The following is an 18,019-nucleotide window of genomic DNA, read 5'->3' on the forward strand; positions in this document are numbered from 1 at the left end:
CCTTATGAGATAAGATCAATAAATTTTTTATCCTGAACTCAAATGTCATGGTTAAATGGATTGAAAGATATCAAGAGATAAAGGCACAACGTATCGTAGCCCAACAAAATTTTAGAAGGAATCGAACAACAAGAACTCTACCATACCCTCCAGAGCTTGCACAGCTACCTGCCTTTCCTTCAAGTAGATGGCTTGATGCAACAATAACACAAGAAAAGTATATTAATGGTGAGAATATCATAGAGGAGGAGGAGGAGCTTGCAAAAGGTTGTGATTGGCATGTAAGTAATTGTTCTCTTTGACCACTATCTCATTAATAAAAAAAAGAGTTTATTTATCATGCATCACCTTGCATGTTGATTTTTGTTGTGCTTGTAGTATTGTAAATATGGTGCACTTTGGTCACGCATGCATCATTTTTGAGTGGAACAAATAGATCATAAAAGAAAAACTTTTGATAGTGGCATCAAAGCTAACTTTGTGCAAGAAAGCTAGTCAAGTACAAGTGACTTGAATGTAGAAGTTAGCATGCTTAATTATTGTGGAACTATTCAAAACATAATGAAAATTGCTTTTAGACACTTTCACATGTTTATTTTTGATGTGAAGTGGTTCAAGGTCATAATAAATGGACCAAATGAAACTATAAGGAAGGACAAGAGTGGGTTTTTCCAAGTTGACTCCACAAAGTTTTGGACCGACCAGAGGGATACATTTGTCCTGCCAGAACATTGTGAGCAAGTCATCTTTAAAGCATATTCAAGGATCCAAGGTGGGTGTTCGCAGTCCAAGTTGCTCCTTGTAGCAAACAAATTTTTGAAGGCGAGCAACTAAAAGAAGAACCACAGAGTCATAATAATGATGGAGTTGATGTTATTAAAACTCAAGAGCCAAATAATAGAGTTGATGTTGAAATCCAAGAGCCAATTGCCTTGAGTATATTAGTTGTGGAACCTATGCAGCCTGAGGGATGACAGATCCAAGAGAATATGGGAAAAATGTACTCATCGAGTTCTGATGGAGAGCCAAGTACATCCGACAGGGAGCACATAGATGACCTTGATCCTACAGAAGAGCAAGCCATTCACCAAATGGTTCAACACTCTTTTGGTGACATATTGAAGAGGATACATAAATATTTCTTGAAATTGACCTTTTTGGGGCCATGGATCTAGCCGAGGATGATAGAATAAATGATGATCTATGAATTTGTGGTTTCTCCCATTGTTATTGTACCCAAGAAGAATGGAAATTTTTGTGAGTGTGCATTGATCTCAAAGAATTTAAATGCAACAACCGTAAGGCAAGTGATAACTTAATGATGCAAAATAGAACTACACAACCATCAAGAGAGGAGGCCTAGCTATGGTATGACGTGTGAAGAAGTTTTAACACTATTTGTTGGAAAAAAAATTATGTTTTTTATTTTTTTATGGACCGATGAATGTGGGCAAAATGACTAAAGAGATAATTATTTTAGTAGAGGCTGGATGGCTAGATATATATGCATTCCCAACTGGAAGGATCACATTGCAATATTGGTTTTACTCCTTGGAAAAGATATGGTTTTCCTTTCCATTGATACTTCCAATTTATGATTATATTTGATTGAGGCCTTGCTAGAATAGGTAAGGAAAAAGGACCAACAAGCCAGTTTGAAGAAAATGAATCTGAACCTATTCCATAATGGGATGTGTTGCTACCTCTGAAGAGAAGCATATACATAGTAACTCTGGCGGCTGGAAGGACTGACCTGAAACATTCCTACTCAAACTAGAGGAGGAAGGATCTATCTGGGCTGACACACAAAATTATAGGTGGGTTGCCAAATGGGAATTATTTATGCAAGCATCTCCCGAGCACAAGAGATAATTCTGGGTAACCAAGGCCAAGGTCCATAAACTTTCTATGATGAATGGGATCCGTATTCATTTCAAATTGGCGCGAAGACCCAAAGGAATAACTAGAAGACATTGCCAAATAAAGCAACTAGGTCATAGTCTAACAAGGCAACTAGGTCATAGTCTAACAAGGCAACTAGGTTATGGTCTAACAAGGCAACCAAGTCATGGTCTACAAGGAAACAATTCAAAGATGGTAATTTTGATAGGGCGATGAAACATAAGTGAGTGCTTACTAGTCTCCTACTAGTGGGTAGATTGAGTGTTATCTCGTGGGAACCTACTCAGGCAGATCAGTAAATGGTACAAGATCACATCAAGAAAATGTAATGGTGAAAGAAAGAGCAGTGATTGAACAAGGTGCAAAATCTTATGCAAAAGATGCCAATTTAGTAGTAGGGGTAAGCCACAATGGCAGTGGAAGGCCACTGGTAGCATTGTGAACCTACATGGCTAACAATAATTGATATAGCTGATTGTTAAGACAAAGGAAGACAAGTCTTAGATAACAAACTATATGCCTATAGAGTTGGATATCTTCGAAGAGATTATTGCCTGCCAGTTCAAAGCCACAATATCAAGTATATCAATGGATCCATAAGAAATTCTTAGTATGAAGACAACAGTCAAGGCTCCAGGATTTCCAGAACAATGTCTTTTCAATGTAGAAAATCATAAAAGTTACAATCAGCAATTATAGTGTTTTTTGGCCTACCTAGTGCTTGAACTACAATTTAACTTTTGCTAGAATGCCCAGTTTTGCATAGTCTTTACACCATTTGAAATCTTGGAATTTTTAGATAATTTTAGATTACAAGAATACCCCATTCCAAACAACGAATCAAAAGTTCAAATATTAGTGAGCTTAACAAAATCTTAATGAAAGATGAGGTGCATGCCTAGATCTCCTTGTATGGTGCTCCATTGCTATTTTTACACTTCCAATGGATTTGTAGCATGAAAAATCCCCTGGGTATGCCTTGTTTCAAGTTGATTTGTTGTGGAGAGAAGGAATTTCATTTTCTCCCAAATTTTAAGCGTCACCTTTAATAGGCAATTTCGTGCACTTGCAAGCGATTCTCATCGATTTCTTTTTGTCATGGCTATGCCCTAGAGTGTTGAAGGCCCTCATAGAAGATCATGGGCAATGTGTGGTGCTTTGGCAATGCTAAGCCTTCAACTAACAGTCTATTTTAAGCTAACTTAGAGAAAAAAGAAAATAAGGTTGCAAATAATTATGATTAACACTAATGATAGTGTTAATACTTGCTAATGCTTAGTGTTAAGAGTGAAAATGAGGTGCCTTGGCTTTGGTACCATGTTAATAGAAGTGGATTTGAAGAGAGTATGAGTGCATAAACATAGGAAGTGAGAACTATGGAAGATGGAGAAAGACATACTTAGAGATAGTGTTGATACTAATGAAGATAATCATATAATTCAGCTAGTGTGCATTAAATCAAAATAATGAAGTTTAAAGTTAAAAATAGCACACACACCACTTACAATTTCAGCTCTCTGTGTGTGTTTTTAAGAGAGTTGAATAAAAAGCATTGCTTCTGCTGGATGTCAATAGAAGCAAAGCTCCAGTGGTCACTACATAAGGAAAAAAGCATTAAGAAATCAAAGGCTACAAGAGTTCTCAATCTTGAAGAAAAATCCCAAAAGAAGCAATCACCCACATACTTGTTATGGTATGGAAGTAGCAAAATATCGACAACATCAAAATCGCAGTGTCTGAACCAATTGGAAATATCCATGGGAGTTTCCTTTGGATCTCTTAACTTGAAGGAAATGGCAGGATCAATAATATGAACTGTATGTTGTACAGCGTGGTTAAGCCAGCTTCTCATCATGCTGCATTGGACCAAACAATAATTAGGGTAGGGTGTAAAGGAGGTACAAGAAGGATTGTTTTGCAAACAAATGTAAAATAAAAGACACTTACTAGAGCATTGCAAGAATGATAGTATCTGAGCAATACTCATTCTTATGAGCCAATGCTGCCAAGCATGGTTTTGTTAAGTCAAAATTATTCACTGAAGTTTCATCCTCAATATGGACAACTATGTTAGGGCCCAGCTCCTGCAACCTTCTCTGTATCTGCAGCTCCATCTGTACAGTCTCCACATCTATAACAGATTTGGATTCTTTTATTTGCTGCTTCAGTGACTCCTCATAAGCAGCTTTCCCTATGGTGCTCATTGAGTGGGTTACTTCAACAACCTTAACCTCATCTACCTTCAACTTTCTTGTAGGTGGAATTAATAATATGTCTCTCATTTTGATGTCCTGCCATTCCACAGGATGGACCAGCTTGTCATACCTCCATCTCACTCTGGACAAAGTGTTGAAGTCTTTGGCCATCACAGAGTTACCCTGTGAGCATGGGCTGCTACCAGCATTGCATCTTCAAAATATTTCTCCAAGTAATCCTTTGCCATTTCCTGTAAGGAAAGAATGGCAGTCCTGTTCCACCTGAAACCAAGGTGCCAACTATCACATATGTCTCTCACTAGTCTTTGAAAAGGTGCCTTGGGGATTGCAAAGCCTATAGCTTTCTGTTGCTTCCTGATCTCGTTTAGCACACCTGCACCATGTTTCAATCTCTTGGCCTTTTGCTGGAGTAGGCTCATTGGCTTCCCCTTCCTGCCATGTGCAACTCTTCCCTTTGGGGAGGCACACTAGCTGTCCCAGCGACTGCTGCTGCAAGCCCTGGCCCCTTGCCAGCCCTCCTTGCAGTTGACTTGGTTCTTGCCATCACTCTGACAGGCTGCATACAAAGCAATGGAAAGAGATTACAACCATGGAGAACATGGAATGATACAAGAAGGCAATGAGGGGTGGATGAAGTAACATTTATAAATTTGCAACAAAATGCGATTTTGACAGTTTGAAATTCCTAACAAGTCCCTCTCGCGTTTTCCTGCAAATACCTGAAGTAACATGCTATTACATTCCTACAGTGATTTCTCTGTCTTTACAACTAAAAACAATATGGATTGAGTTTATGCAAGGAGTGTACAACCTTGGATAGCTTAGAAAGACACAAAATCACAATGATAGGGGTGGATGAAGCAACAATTTTATATTTGGAACAAAAAAGTCTTCCTGCTTGTGGTTGCAATGGAAAAAGCTAAGGAATTCATATAATATTTATCTTAATATCTAAGCTACATCACATCACTCAGTACCTTATCCTCATATACTATTAAACAAGAAGAAAAGGATATAGAGAGTCTTACTGACCTGGAAGCTATCTGTAGGTGTGTTGTGCTGGTGATGAGTACCCTGTGCTGGGGATGAACCTTTGCTACTGGTCAGGATGCTGATGGTGCAGAGTAGGGAGGTAGAGAGGCAAGAGAGGGGAGGGCCTAGATAGGAGAGATTAAACAGGAGGGAAAAGATTAATGCAAAATACAAACAAAGCAGCTAATAAATACCACACATGTGGAATGGAGTCGTTTTTTCACACGTGTGGATGGGACCCAGATCTCTTGGAGTTTGAAACTTGGCACGTGTGAATGGCACTTTTTGCCTTGGAACTTATGCCAATCATGATTTCATAATCAGATCCATAAACACTCTTCCCTCCCCGTCTTTTATCCCTGCCACCCTCCCATCATCCTTTTCCTTCCCCCTCTGATCCCTTCCTACCCAACACACTCCATCCAGACTGTAACCTTCCTGAAGACTACTCCCTTTCAAAACAAAAGGAACCAGAAGAGGACAAATCTCCAGATTTGCTCCTATTTGACTTTCTTCAGAAGTGCAAGGCTCAGAGGAACTTCCACATATACCACAATATTTTCAACAGGGAGTTCACTATGAGCTCTGTACTGGAGCATCACAGAGATTTTCTTTCAGACCATTGGGATACCTTCAAACAACTGACAGAGGCAGGAAGAATTGTGGAAGGTGAAAAGGTTTTTGTGCATATAAATCATATTGTCTCCATTGACAGGCTGAGGTACCATGTGAATAGAAGATTTGACAGCCTGCCTGAGGAATATAAATTCAACTGTAACTTGCACACTAGAAAGTGTAGAGTGCTTGAGGAAACCATGGCATTCCATATGTACATTGTCTTCCATCAGCACTCTCTAGAAGAGCCTCTAGAAGAGCAAGGGCAGGAGGCTAAAGAAGAAGACACATCTGTAGCAGAGGAAAAAGAGGATGTTCCTGTGGCAACAGAAATGGCAGAGCAGGAAGAAGATATCAACCTCCAGGATGAGGGGCTGCAAGTGGCTGCTCTTGACCTTGTTCAACTGAGGACTGAAACTCTTAGGGCAGCACAGCCAGTTGAAGATTTTGATGTTCAGAGCAGCAACTATGCAGTGCCCATGCTTCCAGGTGTCTTGATTGGTGGTAAAGATTATGTTTTCCTCCATGATATAGAGTGTATGTTCAATTTGAGGGAGGACTATGCCATTTCCCTTATTGCCCAGGCTTCAAGGCTTGACAAGGAGGTTGGCATAGAGGATGACCATTCACTACTGGCTTTGGAAACAACTTTTGATCCTGCAGAGGCCCTTACTATTTGTTTCAAAGAGGCTAAAAAGTTCCAAGAGCCAGATGAAGCTGCCTTCCAGCTCACACAGGAAGCTATGAATCTCTGAGCACTATACAAGGGAAAGCTTAAAGAAGAGGCTGGACTGGAGGGGAGAGAAATAAATCTTTGGAAAGATGAACTTCTTGAGAAGGTATGATCTTGTTACTTCAAATCAAATACTTTATCTTGTGTTTAAATGTTTTGTAGTTGTGTATTATTGTCTCACTCCAATCTTTTGATATGTGGCAGCTACAAATTGAGGATGACACATTCCTCCAGAGAACAAGTGGAAGCAGGCCGGCTGGGTTTGGCAAAATGTCAAGTCTAGCTCATTATATTCATGATCTAGGCAGTGCTAAGATCTTGATTTACCATAGGCAGTTGAGCAATAATGGAGAAGCCATTGTTTACTTCTTTAAATGTTTGTCTAGAGTTTTAGGTGGACATGATCTTTCATGGCAAAAGGAAAAGATCATTTTAATAGAGAGGTTGTCTGCCATAGATATATTTGGGGATTATGTGAATAAGCAGGCCTCCTCTAGGGCCTCTTACTTTTTGTCTTACACTTCTTATGCATTAGCATGTGGTGTTAAGGAGCCCAAATGTCTAGAGGGCTATGGAAAACACAAGCTCATAAGGTTTCGAGAGCCACCCATGATTGCATCAGGTGACACAATCCAAGAAGAAAAACACGTGGAGATAGCTGAAGACAAGGATACCCCTCCCAGATAAGCAACAGAGGCAAGCATTGATAAACAGACAGTCGACATCAAGCCAACAAGGAAGAAAAAGAGTTCAATCAAGATCAAAAAGAGAGTTCCGATTGGCAGGTCCTGGGAGTAATAGGATTTAGTCATCAAATATAGCACAAACATTATGTTGAAGTTGAATTGATTTGTACAAAGTCTTTGATCCTCATCAGTTCCTTGTCCATACTACGGACGATCAGTACCCTTTTGCATTTGTCCCATCACCGTATGACACTTCAGTTGTAAGATTCCTCCCCAGCCTCTCAAGATATTAATCAATTCCCTCTTCAAAAATATAAAAGATCTTGTCTCTACTTGTGGCTTAGAGAGAGAAAATATTCTAGAGAGAGAATATTCAGATTTTTAATATTTTTGGATAGAAAAATATCTCATCTTAGTAAAATGAATTCCCCTGAAACAGAAATTCAAAAAGAACTTTCCAATGTGCAATTGGAATTAATTGGAAATGGGTATAAAGGACCTTAGCCTAAGGGTCTAGATTTTCAGAAATTTTTAGATTATGGTCCAATTAAGGTTCCTATGAACCAATAAGATCAATCCATGTGTGGGGAGGAGATAAATCCAATTTTGTAAAAGAAGATACCCAAAAATGAGTAAATGCTCACATAAGATGAAGAGTTGAATATGTACAAGGTTTATTAGTAAGAAACTATGAGTGATATTAAAAATATGAGATATTTTAGGTATAATGATTCCATTTTGACACATATGTAAGGAAGGGGAGTCCTTGGCAATGCTCACATAAGATGAAGAGTTGCATATGTACAAGGTTTATTAGTAAGAAACTATGAGTGATATTAAAAATATGACATATTTTGGGTATAATGATTCCATTTTGACACATATGTAAGGAAGGGGAGTCCCTTCAATGCTCACATAAGATGAAGAGTTGAATATGTACAAGGTTTATTAGTAAGAAACTATGAACAATATTAAAAATATGAGATATTTTGGGTATAATGATTCCATTTTTGACACATATGTAAGGAAGGGAAGGCCCTTCAATGAGGCACCTAATTCACATGCTTGAATGAGTTTTAAACTCATAAAAATTGAGATATTTCATCTCTCCTCTCTCCTAATTCAAGTCTAGTTCCAAAAAGTTAGTTTAAATGACCTAAAAATGCTCAAAAATTGACCAAACTGATTTGGAAATTCTAGAATCAGTTTGTTTGGTTAGGAGCTCAAATTTTCCTATAAATAGAAGCCTCCCCTTTGTTTAAAAAAAATAGTGTTTAATGCATTGTTACTCTATTTCACCCAAGCCAAGAACTATGAATTGATTAAATAATTCACTAGTTTTTGACATTTTCCTCTTCCAAAGATTGGTTGGCCACTCTTGTTCAAACAAGAGTTGAACCCTCAAACCATCAAGCCAAAGGAAAGCTTTCAAAGTCATTAGTAAGTTGGTGATTCTTCTTTTCACTTATTTTATGGTTTTTATGGCTTTAAATGGTTTTTATGCTTTATGTCTTCTCTAAAAATGTTATACCTCATTACAAAAAGGTATTTCCCTCTCTTTTCTAACAAAACCAACCATTCTCTATTCTAGGTGAATGGTTAAATGATTAATGTCAAGTTTTTATAATGAATATTTTATTATAAAAGTGTTATTTTTAGCATAATTAAATTTCATACATAGAGGTATGCATAAAAGATGAATATTTTATTGTAAAAGTGTTACTTTTAGCATAATTGAATTTCATGCATAGAGGTATGCATAATAGATGATTATTTTATTACAAAAGTGTTACTTTTAGCAAAATTAAATTTCATGCATAGAGGTATGCATAAAAGATGAATATTTTATTGTAAAAGTGTTACTTTTAGCATAATTGAATTTCATGCATAGAGGTATGCATAATAGATGATTATTTTATTACAAAAGTGTTACTTTTAGTAAAATTGAATTTCATGCATAGAGGTATGCATAAAAGATGAATATTTTATTGTAAAAGTGTTACTTTTAGCATAATTGAAATTCATGTATAGAGGTATGCATAATAGATGATTATTTTATTACAAAAGTGTTATTTTTAGCAAAATTGAATTTCATGCATAGAGGTATGCATAAAAGATGAATATTTTATTGTAAAAGTGTTACTTTTAGCATAATTGAATTTCATGCATAGAGGTATGCATAATAGATGATTATTTTATTACAAAAGTGTTACTTTTAGCAAAATTGAATTTCATGCATAGAGGTATGCATAAAAGATGAATATTTTATTGTAAAAGTATTACTTTAAGCATAATTGAATTTCATGCATAGAGGTATGCATAATAGATAATTATTTTATTACAAAAGTGTAACTTTTAGCAAAATTGAATTTCATGCATAGAGGTATGCATAAAAGATTAAGAATATTTTATTGTAAAAGTGTTACTTTAGCATAATTAAATTTCATGCATAGAGGTATGCATAATAGATGATTATTTTATTATAAAAGTGTTACTTTTATCATAATTGAAATTCATGCATAGGGGTATGCATAAAAGATGATTATTTTATCATAAAAGTGTTACTTTTATCATAATTAAAATTCATGCATAGAGGTATGCATAAAGATGATTATTTTATTGTAATGCATAGGGGTATGGATAAAAGATGATTATTTTATTATAAAAGTGTTACTTTCATCATATTGAAATTCATGCATAGAGGTATGCATAAAAAATGATTATTTTATTATAAAAATGTTACAAAAAAAATTGATTATTTTATTAGAAAAATGTTACTTTTATCATATTGAATTTCATGCATAGAGGTATGAAAAAAAATATTATTATTTTATTGTAAAAATATTACAAAAAAATGATTATTTTATTATAAAAGTGTTACTTTTATCACATTTGAATTTCATGCATAGAGGTATGCATAAAAGATGATTATTTTATTGTAAAAATGTTACTTTTATCATAATTGGATTTCATGCATAGAGGTATGCATAAAAGATATTTTTATACTAAAAGTATGATTTTCATCATAAATGGATTTTATGCATATATTAGATGCATAAGAGAAATTCTTTTATTCTAAAAGTGTAATTCCTACTAAATTGAATTTATGCATAGGAAGATGCATAAAAGATTGATTCAAAAGTGTCATTCTCATTTAAAATGAATTTATGCATAGGAAGATGCATAAAAGATTGATTTTTATTTCGAAAGTGTTATTCTCTTTAAAATGGAATTTATGCATAAATAGATGCGTAAAGAAATCTTACATCAAATATAAGAATTCTCTTGTATTCTATAAATAGATATTGAGATGTGATAAGATGTGATAAGATGCGTATGGGAAGTGATAGGATGTGATAAGAGGTGTATGAGATGTGATAAGATGTGATAAGATACGTATGGGAAGTGATAGAATGTGATAAGAGGTGTATGAGATGTGACAAGATGTGATAAGATGCGTATGGGAAGTGACAGGATGTGATAAGAGGTGTATGAGATGTGATAGGATGTGATAAGATGTGTATGAGATGTGATAGGATATGATAAGAGGTGTATGAGATGTGATAGGATGTGCTAAGATGAGTTAGGATGTGATAAGATGTGTATGGGATGAAGTAAAGAGTGTATCTGATGGGATAAAGATGTATATGGGTTGTGATAGGGAGAGAATGGATGTGATGTAAAAGAATAGATGTGAAGGCGTATGGGGTTATATGAATGGGAATGTGGAATTGGATGTATGCATGTAGATGTGTATGTATAGATGTGAATGTGGATATGGATGTGGATGTATGGATGTAGATACGGATGTGGATGTATGTATGTGAACGTGGATGTATGAACGAGGATGTGAAAATGGATATATGCATGTAGATGTGGATGTATAGATGTGAATGTGGATATGGATGTGGATGTATGGATGTGGATATGGATGTGTATGTATGAATGCGGATATGGGATTGGATGTATGATGTGGATATACGAACATGGATATGTATGTAGAATAATGAATGTGAATGTGTATGTGAAATATTGTGTCGTCGATATGAGTAAATGGATGAGAATGAGTACACATTGAATGGAATGTGGATTAAGTAATGTGGACTGAGGAGGGATAATGTGGAAAGATGAGAGTTCGATATAGAAACTGTATTTTGTGACTGTTTATAAATGACTGTTTTATGTTAAGAATGCTGGGGAAGCATTTTGACCGTCTTGTGGATTAAGGTCATGAAGACCTAACTTATAAAGTTGCAATTGCTGACGGAGAGTCAATGGAGGACGTCTCGCGTAGCAAGGTCGACCGAGGTCTTGACCAGCCTCGGTTCGATTTAAATGGTGAGCTTCCGGTCTGGTAGATGAGGGACCAAAGAAGCGGCCTATGAGTGAAGCGCTAGGTCACCTGCGAAGGATCCTAGAGGGTGTTGACCATATGGTGCTCGGGCTCTGGGTCGCCGAAGATACCCACACGTGTGTCGTGGAAGATATTGGAACAAGGAGTAAGAGTTGTTTTCTGAAATCGGGCATGGATCTGGTTGATTGACCTTGCTGGTCCTCAACGGATGAGTCCATGGCTCTCTTATGGATCTGTTGATTGATCTTGTTGATCTTCAACGAGGATTCTATCTTGATTTTTATATGTGAAAATATTGTCGGGTACTATGAGCTAGGAACTATTGAAAAGGCCCTTGAGTGAACAGGTGGTGAGCGTTCTGGTTGCCAATGATGTTATAAGTACACCGATGAATGAATGATTGGAAATATGGATTCAACCAAAAAATTCGAGGATTGTCATCATCAGTGACATAATGGTTTCATTAAAGGATTGTTTTAAAGTTAGTTGATGCTGAGAAAAAGGCAATTTCATATTGGGGGTGTAAGTGGTGTGACCAGTTTTATGTTTGCATGAACTTTCGGCTAGGGGACCTAGGAACTCTTTTCCCTGGTACCCGGGATAAAACCTAACCAAATTCCTAATTCGATCCCATCACTACAGTGGTTGGGAGGTTGGCTAACCCATGGGGCTAGATGGTGGGGTTAGGCTGGACTGATGGATCCGTAAATCGAGACTCAATTTCTGTTATTACGATAGATAAAGTAAATCCCGGATAGTAATTGTTCTATGGATAGGAAACAACAGATGTGCCTCTTGATGGGGAAAAAAGCATTGATCCCAATGATCCAAGTGCAAGTTTCTTCCTTGATCTGACCGAGTATCTTTATAGGTGCAATCGGATCAGCTTGATGAGTAATGGTCTTGACTACGTTAGAGTAAAGAGTTATCCTGGTGGAATCGCCCGTGCTTTCCGGGTGAAGGAAGTTTTTTCGGGTTTGGTTTTGGAAAAACCGACGGATTAGTCTCTTGTTCGGATATCCGTGGGCGAGGCCCCGAGTGTGGGACCCCTGCCCCGCGCATGATGTGCTACTTCCGCTGCTAGCACCCCGAATCCGTTGCGCGGTGGAGACAGGGATCTCACATCAGTAGAGTCTTCCCACACTCAGTAGCTTCTAAAAGCGTTTGACACTCAGTACCTTATTGGTAAGGATCAATAGTGTGTCTAGCATAATTAAGTAGTATTGATTGAATTTTTTGTGTGTAGCTCATGGATGTATTGATGCTTGTTAATATAGATCACATGTTTCACAAAAGAAATACTTTTGATGGAGTCTCAAAACATATAGGCATAACACCAAGAGTCACTTGTTCCACAAAATAAAAATCTATTGATTGAGTTTGAAAACATGTGGACATAACACCAATAAGTTACAAACTGCTATTCATGTTTACTTGTCCATTTATGGTTTCTAAATATCTTCAAATCCCTCCATCGTCTATGTCTCTCTGCTGCCATTGAATTGTCCAAAGTTTGTCTTCGTCTTTGCTTTTGGGCTAGAATAAAAGCAAGCTTGACTTTGGAACTAGCAACTTTTCTTTTAGCATGCAGCCTCTGTAGAATGCCTCGGTAAAACCATTGGAAGACTTCCTCCAGACTATTTGCCTTTTGACTCCCTCCGTAGTGTTGTGTGTCTGAAAAATGCATTACGTGCCATGTAGTGAGACTTCTCCATGCCTTGGGTAGACCGAATTGCTGGGCATCCATACTTTTTGACAAAATAGGGAAGGTGGTTGTAGATGATATGCTGTTTTCACAGACACATAAGAATGCATAGTAAGTTATAAAAAAAAAGAGGATCACACTTAAGTAAAAGAAGAAGACAGAACTTTACCATGTAGTGAGTTATATTGCAGGCTGTCCACGCGTCTTTCATTGACTTCCCAAAATGTCTAATTGCCTCTTCAAAGTTCTTGTAATCACTCTTTGTCCATGTTACATTGTCACAGAACATGAAGAGTTGATCAAGAGACCTCCACCCCTCTGCCTTCACATTTCGTGCTTCCCCATCTGCTTCATGATCTTTCACGGCATTATGGACTTGCTTCCACAATCCATAATTAATCCTTGAAACTGTTCTACCTTGCCTTACTTGCTTACTACTATGTTTGGGTCGAGACAAGAATCTTCTTGCCTTAACACCACCAATAGAGGGCTTGATTGGTACCTCCTTGCCATTGGTAGACTTTTTAAAATCCTTTGTGATATGAACATCACCTCCATGCAAACCTATATCGGATAACACTTTTTCCAATGCTTGAAGAGCATCCTTTCTATTTTTTTCGCGACGGAGTTTTCAAGAAAATCCAATATACAAAAATACCAATTTCTCAATAATTCGACATAGAGCATGCAATGTGCATATGTGAACATTACATAGTGGAATGTCAAGAATGGCCTTGAAGTCAGGGTCAACTTTATCTCTATTAGGTGCTCTCTTCCACCATTTGGAATCCATTACTTGAGCTAATTCTTTGTAATAAAGACAAGGAGACTTTGAGTTGCCTCCTTTACTAACGTTATATATGCACTTAAGTGTTTTAAGATCCCACGCCATGTGCCACTCTACTTGAAAATCACCTTTTCCTGCAACATGGAGATTCTCTCCTTGCACTTGTCTTTTAATTATTCTTGGTATTTCCGTGTGGTGAAACACCCAATCTAGTGTTTCATGGTCTTCTATCTTCACCTGTGATTATAGAAAATAAAAGTCTTACTATAAAAGATTTGAAAACAATGACTAAAATCAAGTATGAAACAAAAAATGATCATACCTGGAACGAGCCTAACCACCATATGTGTTTCTCCGACTGCACACTAAAATACTTCGAACTCGCTTCAGTCAATGATGTATCAAGTGCTCCATTCATCAATGTAATAGTAATCCTTTCCATTTTCTTTTCCTTTACAACCTCACACTCATCCAGTTTGATAACAAATTTCAAAATGCCTTTGCACTCCTTAAATGTTATTCCATAAAACTCGACCATTCTTCTTTGAAGTTGTTGTAGATCTACAAATATATTGTTCCAAGGGTCATACATAGTGGTTCTTTTACCACCATAAAAATATGGATATATTGCCCAATAAACTCATCTATACTTTCATTCAAATGACCTCTTATCCTCTACACGGTTGTTGGATTTGACAGTAAAACTCGTTTAATCCTTTGATCTCTCAAAGTTGAGGATATCGCATGGAAGAACTATATCCCTTCTTGCTAACTACACTAACATCAAGAGCCTCTTGGATTGTAGTGCCATCAACTTGATTATTGGATATAAAGTCCTCTACAACATTCCGTTTGATTGTTTTGTATTTTTTTTTTTCAATCAAACCTTTTGCTACACCACAAGAAAACAATCCTTTCATTTGTTTAACAGGAAGAAGGTTGGGATCCATATTTTCTTTTGCAGGCTCCAATAGTTTCCTATAGTAACAACAACATATGCCTATATTATTCAGCACCTCCATTCTTATTTTGCATTAATGGACAAAATAGATATAGTCATTTGAGAGCCTTTTTGAGTATAAAAAATGAAAAATTTCAAACTAGCCTTGCTTCTTGAATTCTTCGCTTGCATCCACCAGTCCCAGCCTTCCAATTTACAATGTTTTTAATCTTCCTGCTTCGTTGTCTGTCTCCAAGCACGGTTCTCTTCCTTCTTGCTCTTGTCAACTCTTTTTTACTCTTTGAATGCTTCTCAATTTCATTCTGCAACTGCTGCTCCAATTTTGCACGAATGGCTATCTCTTGCATCTTGGCCCCCTTTTCTTGTAGGTATATCGTTTTATATGTTTCTGCAAATGTAGACTGCGCTGAAATATAACCAAGAAGTCCATTTTGTCCATCGCTCGCAAACCTCAGTAGTGTGGTTGGATTGACAAATGGAGGCATAGAGTTTTTTACTAGAGACATTTTGGATATATGCTTCCATCGCACCATAAGTCAATATGTTGAAGCCCTTCTCTTCTCATATTTTCCCGTTGTTGAGTATTCAGCACCATATCCTTTTGTCTTTTTTGTGCAGGAGCATATTGTTCTTCTAAGTCGATGTGAAGATGGTGTAATTGCTTCTTCTGAGATTGTGACTCACTAGTATCGGCCATTTTTTGTGCTTCTGAGGTTGCAAAGTTTGCTTGTCAATCTCATAGTCTTTTTGTAACATGAATCGTGGAAGTGTGGCAGTATCCATGCAATCATTAAGTTCAGTGCTGATGGATTCTTTATGAGAGGCCTGCACACGTCGTCAAAAGAGATGCGGAATCTTCGGGAAACAAAAAAAAAACTAAGGAGATATTTAATGCAAAATCGTGTTAGTTAGACAAAAGATTATCTTATTCCTTTCTGAACTAACAGTTCGGTAGTCCTTATTGATGACAGCTCTGAGCCACGTTTTCGTATTTTACTATTTTTGAGGTCTTTTAGGAGAGAAATAAATCAAAAAATAGTGAATTTCTTACAGGGCCCCAAAATGAGCTCCCTTTTTCCCTAATGCCATCCATATGTTCATAAATGCTCACATGCTTTGTGCACCCTTGCACCTTCCATGTACCTACTTTTTGACCCTTCCATGTGCCTACTTTTGGACCGTTAACTACCTTTTACATTCATCCATTCACATCCTCTAATAAACTTATCTTGCATCCCTTCCAATTTCATAGCATCCTAGGCTCCATCTACCTTACTTCCACATGTGCCCCATACATAACATGACGGGCACCATATTTCAACAAATTTGGTCCACTTCTAACTTGAGGATGTATGTCAAAATGCTTGTCTACTGATTCAAAACACCTGGTATGATGCAAATTTGGTCCACTTCTAACTTGAGGATGTATGTCAAAATGCTTGTCTACTGATTTAAAACACCTGGTGTGATGCAAAGGACAGTCCTGATAATTTCTTGATTTGGCAGTGTAAGATGGTCCAAATGAAGTCCAAAGAAAAAACCCTTACACATCTGGGTACAATGTACATAGAATGGTGCACATACCATGCATTGCATCCATTTGGAGAAATGGTATTCATGTTAATAGTCCATTCCAAGATGCTGCAAGACGTTGTTTTCACATACTCCTTCCCACTGCTAAATTCAAAAGCATGCTTAATGAAAAAGGGGCCTTTTGGGTGTCCTACATGAGGTCCACAATGGATTATGCTCTCTTCTCTATGAGGCTGGTATAGGGTTGCAGGTGTATGGATACATTGATGTAGATTGGGCTGATAGCATCTTGGACAAAAGATCTACTAGCACGTTTATGTTCTCCTTTGGGAGTGGTGTTGTTACATGGAGCAAAAAGAAGTAGCCACAATGGTTGCCTTATTAAGTATAGAAGTAGAGTACATCGGTGATGGCAACATGTGAGGTAGCTTGGTTACATAAGCTACTTGGAGATTTGGGGTTGCATGTGGATAGACAGGTTGTCATTAGAAGCAGGGAATCAAGAGACAGTTTACATGTAGATACACTCCACAATAGAATGATATTGTAGAAAGAAAAAATATGCACATTGTAGAAGTGGCACATGCCTTGATGTCTGAAAAGGATATGCCACATTATTTTTGGGCAGAAGCAGTAGCAATTGTTGTGTACATTATGAATAGAACCCCACTATAGTTGTTGATGGTATGATGTATGAACATAAGTTTATAGGCATAAAACCGGATGTGTCTCACTTGAAAGTGCTTAGGTGTATTGCATATATGCATGTTCCTAGAAAAGTAAGAATACAAATAGATCCAAAGATAGAGAAATGCATCTTCATTGGTTATGCTTTGGAGCAGAAAGGTTATAGATGTCATAACCCTACCACTCGTGAGATGGGAGTAAGCATAGATGTTGTCTTTGCTGAGATGAGTAGCTGGTATGTACTAGTGAAGGAAACAAAAGATGTAGATGTAAGAAGTATTGATGCTGCACCACATGTAGAGTAGCAATCACAAGATGTAGATGTAAGAAGTATTGATGCTGCACCACATGTAGAGTAGCAATCACAAGTGCTTGCTGGAATTGGAGAGTCCTTTAAGATAAATTTAAAAGTTAGAGAAAAATAAATTTTAATTAAATTAGCCAAGATAACATGTCCATAAATTTATTTGGGACCTTCCCATTTGCACACAGGGAAGGCCAAATTAAGTAAATTGGCCTTTCCATGTGTATGAATTTATTTGGGACCTTCTCATGTCCACATGGGGAAGGCCAATTTAAGTAAATTGGCCACATGTGTACAAATTTATTTGGGACCTTCCCATGTGCATATGTGCACATGTGCACCCTCCCTACACACATTTGAGTTAGAAATGGAAAAATGATATTTAAAAAAATTATGAAATAAATAAGTGAGTTATGACATAAGTTAATAAAATAATAATAATAATAAGCCATATATGTGAATTAAATGTGCTAGGGTACATAAGCATTAGCCTTGGAAAATTAT

General features: G+C 37.0%; 1 pseudogene; it reads left to right on the forward strand.

The window, feature by feature from the left end:
• Nucleotides 1-47: 47 nt before the first annotated feature.
• On the forward strand, nucleotides 48-974 carry LOC147638665 (uncharacterized; annotated as a pseudogene).
• Nucleotides 975-18,019: the final 17,045 nt, after the last annotated feature.

This window comes from Cibotium barometz, chromosome 5 (assembly GCF_041138505.1).
Source record: "Cibotium barometz isolate CiBa-2024 chromosome 5, ASM4113850v1, whole genome shotgun sequence".
NCBI classification, from domain to species: Eukaryota; Viridiplantae; Streptophyta; class Polypodiopsida; order Cyatheales; family Cibotiaceae; genus Cibotium; species Cibotium barometz.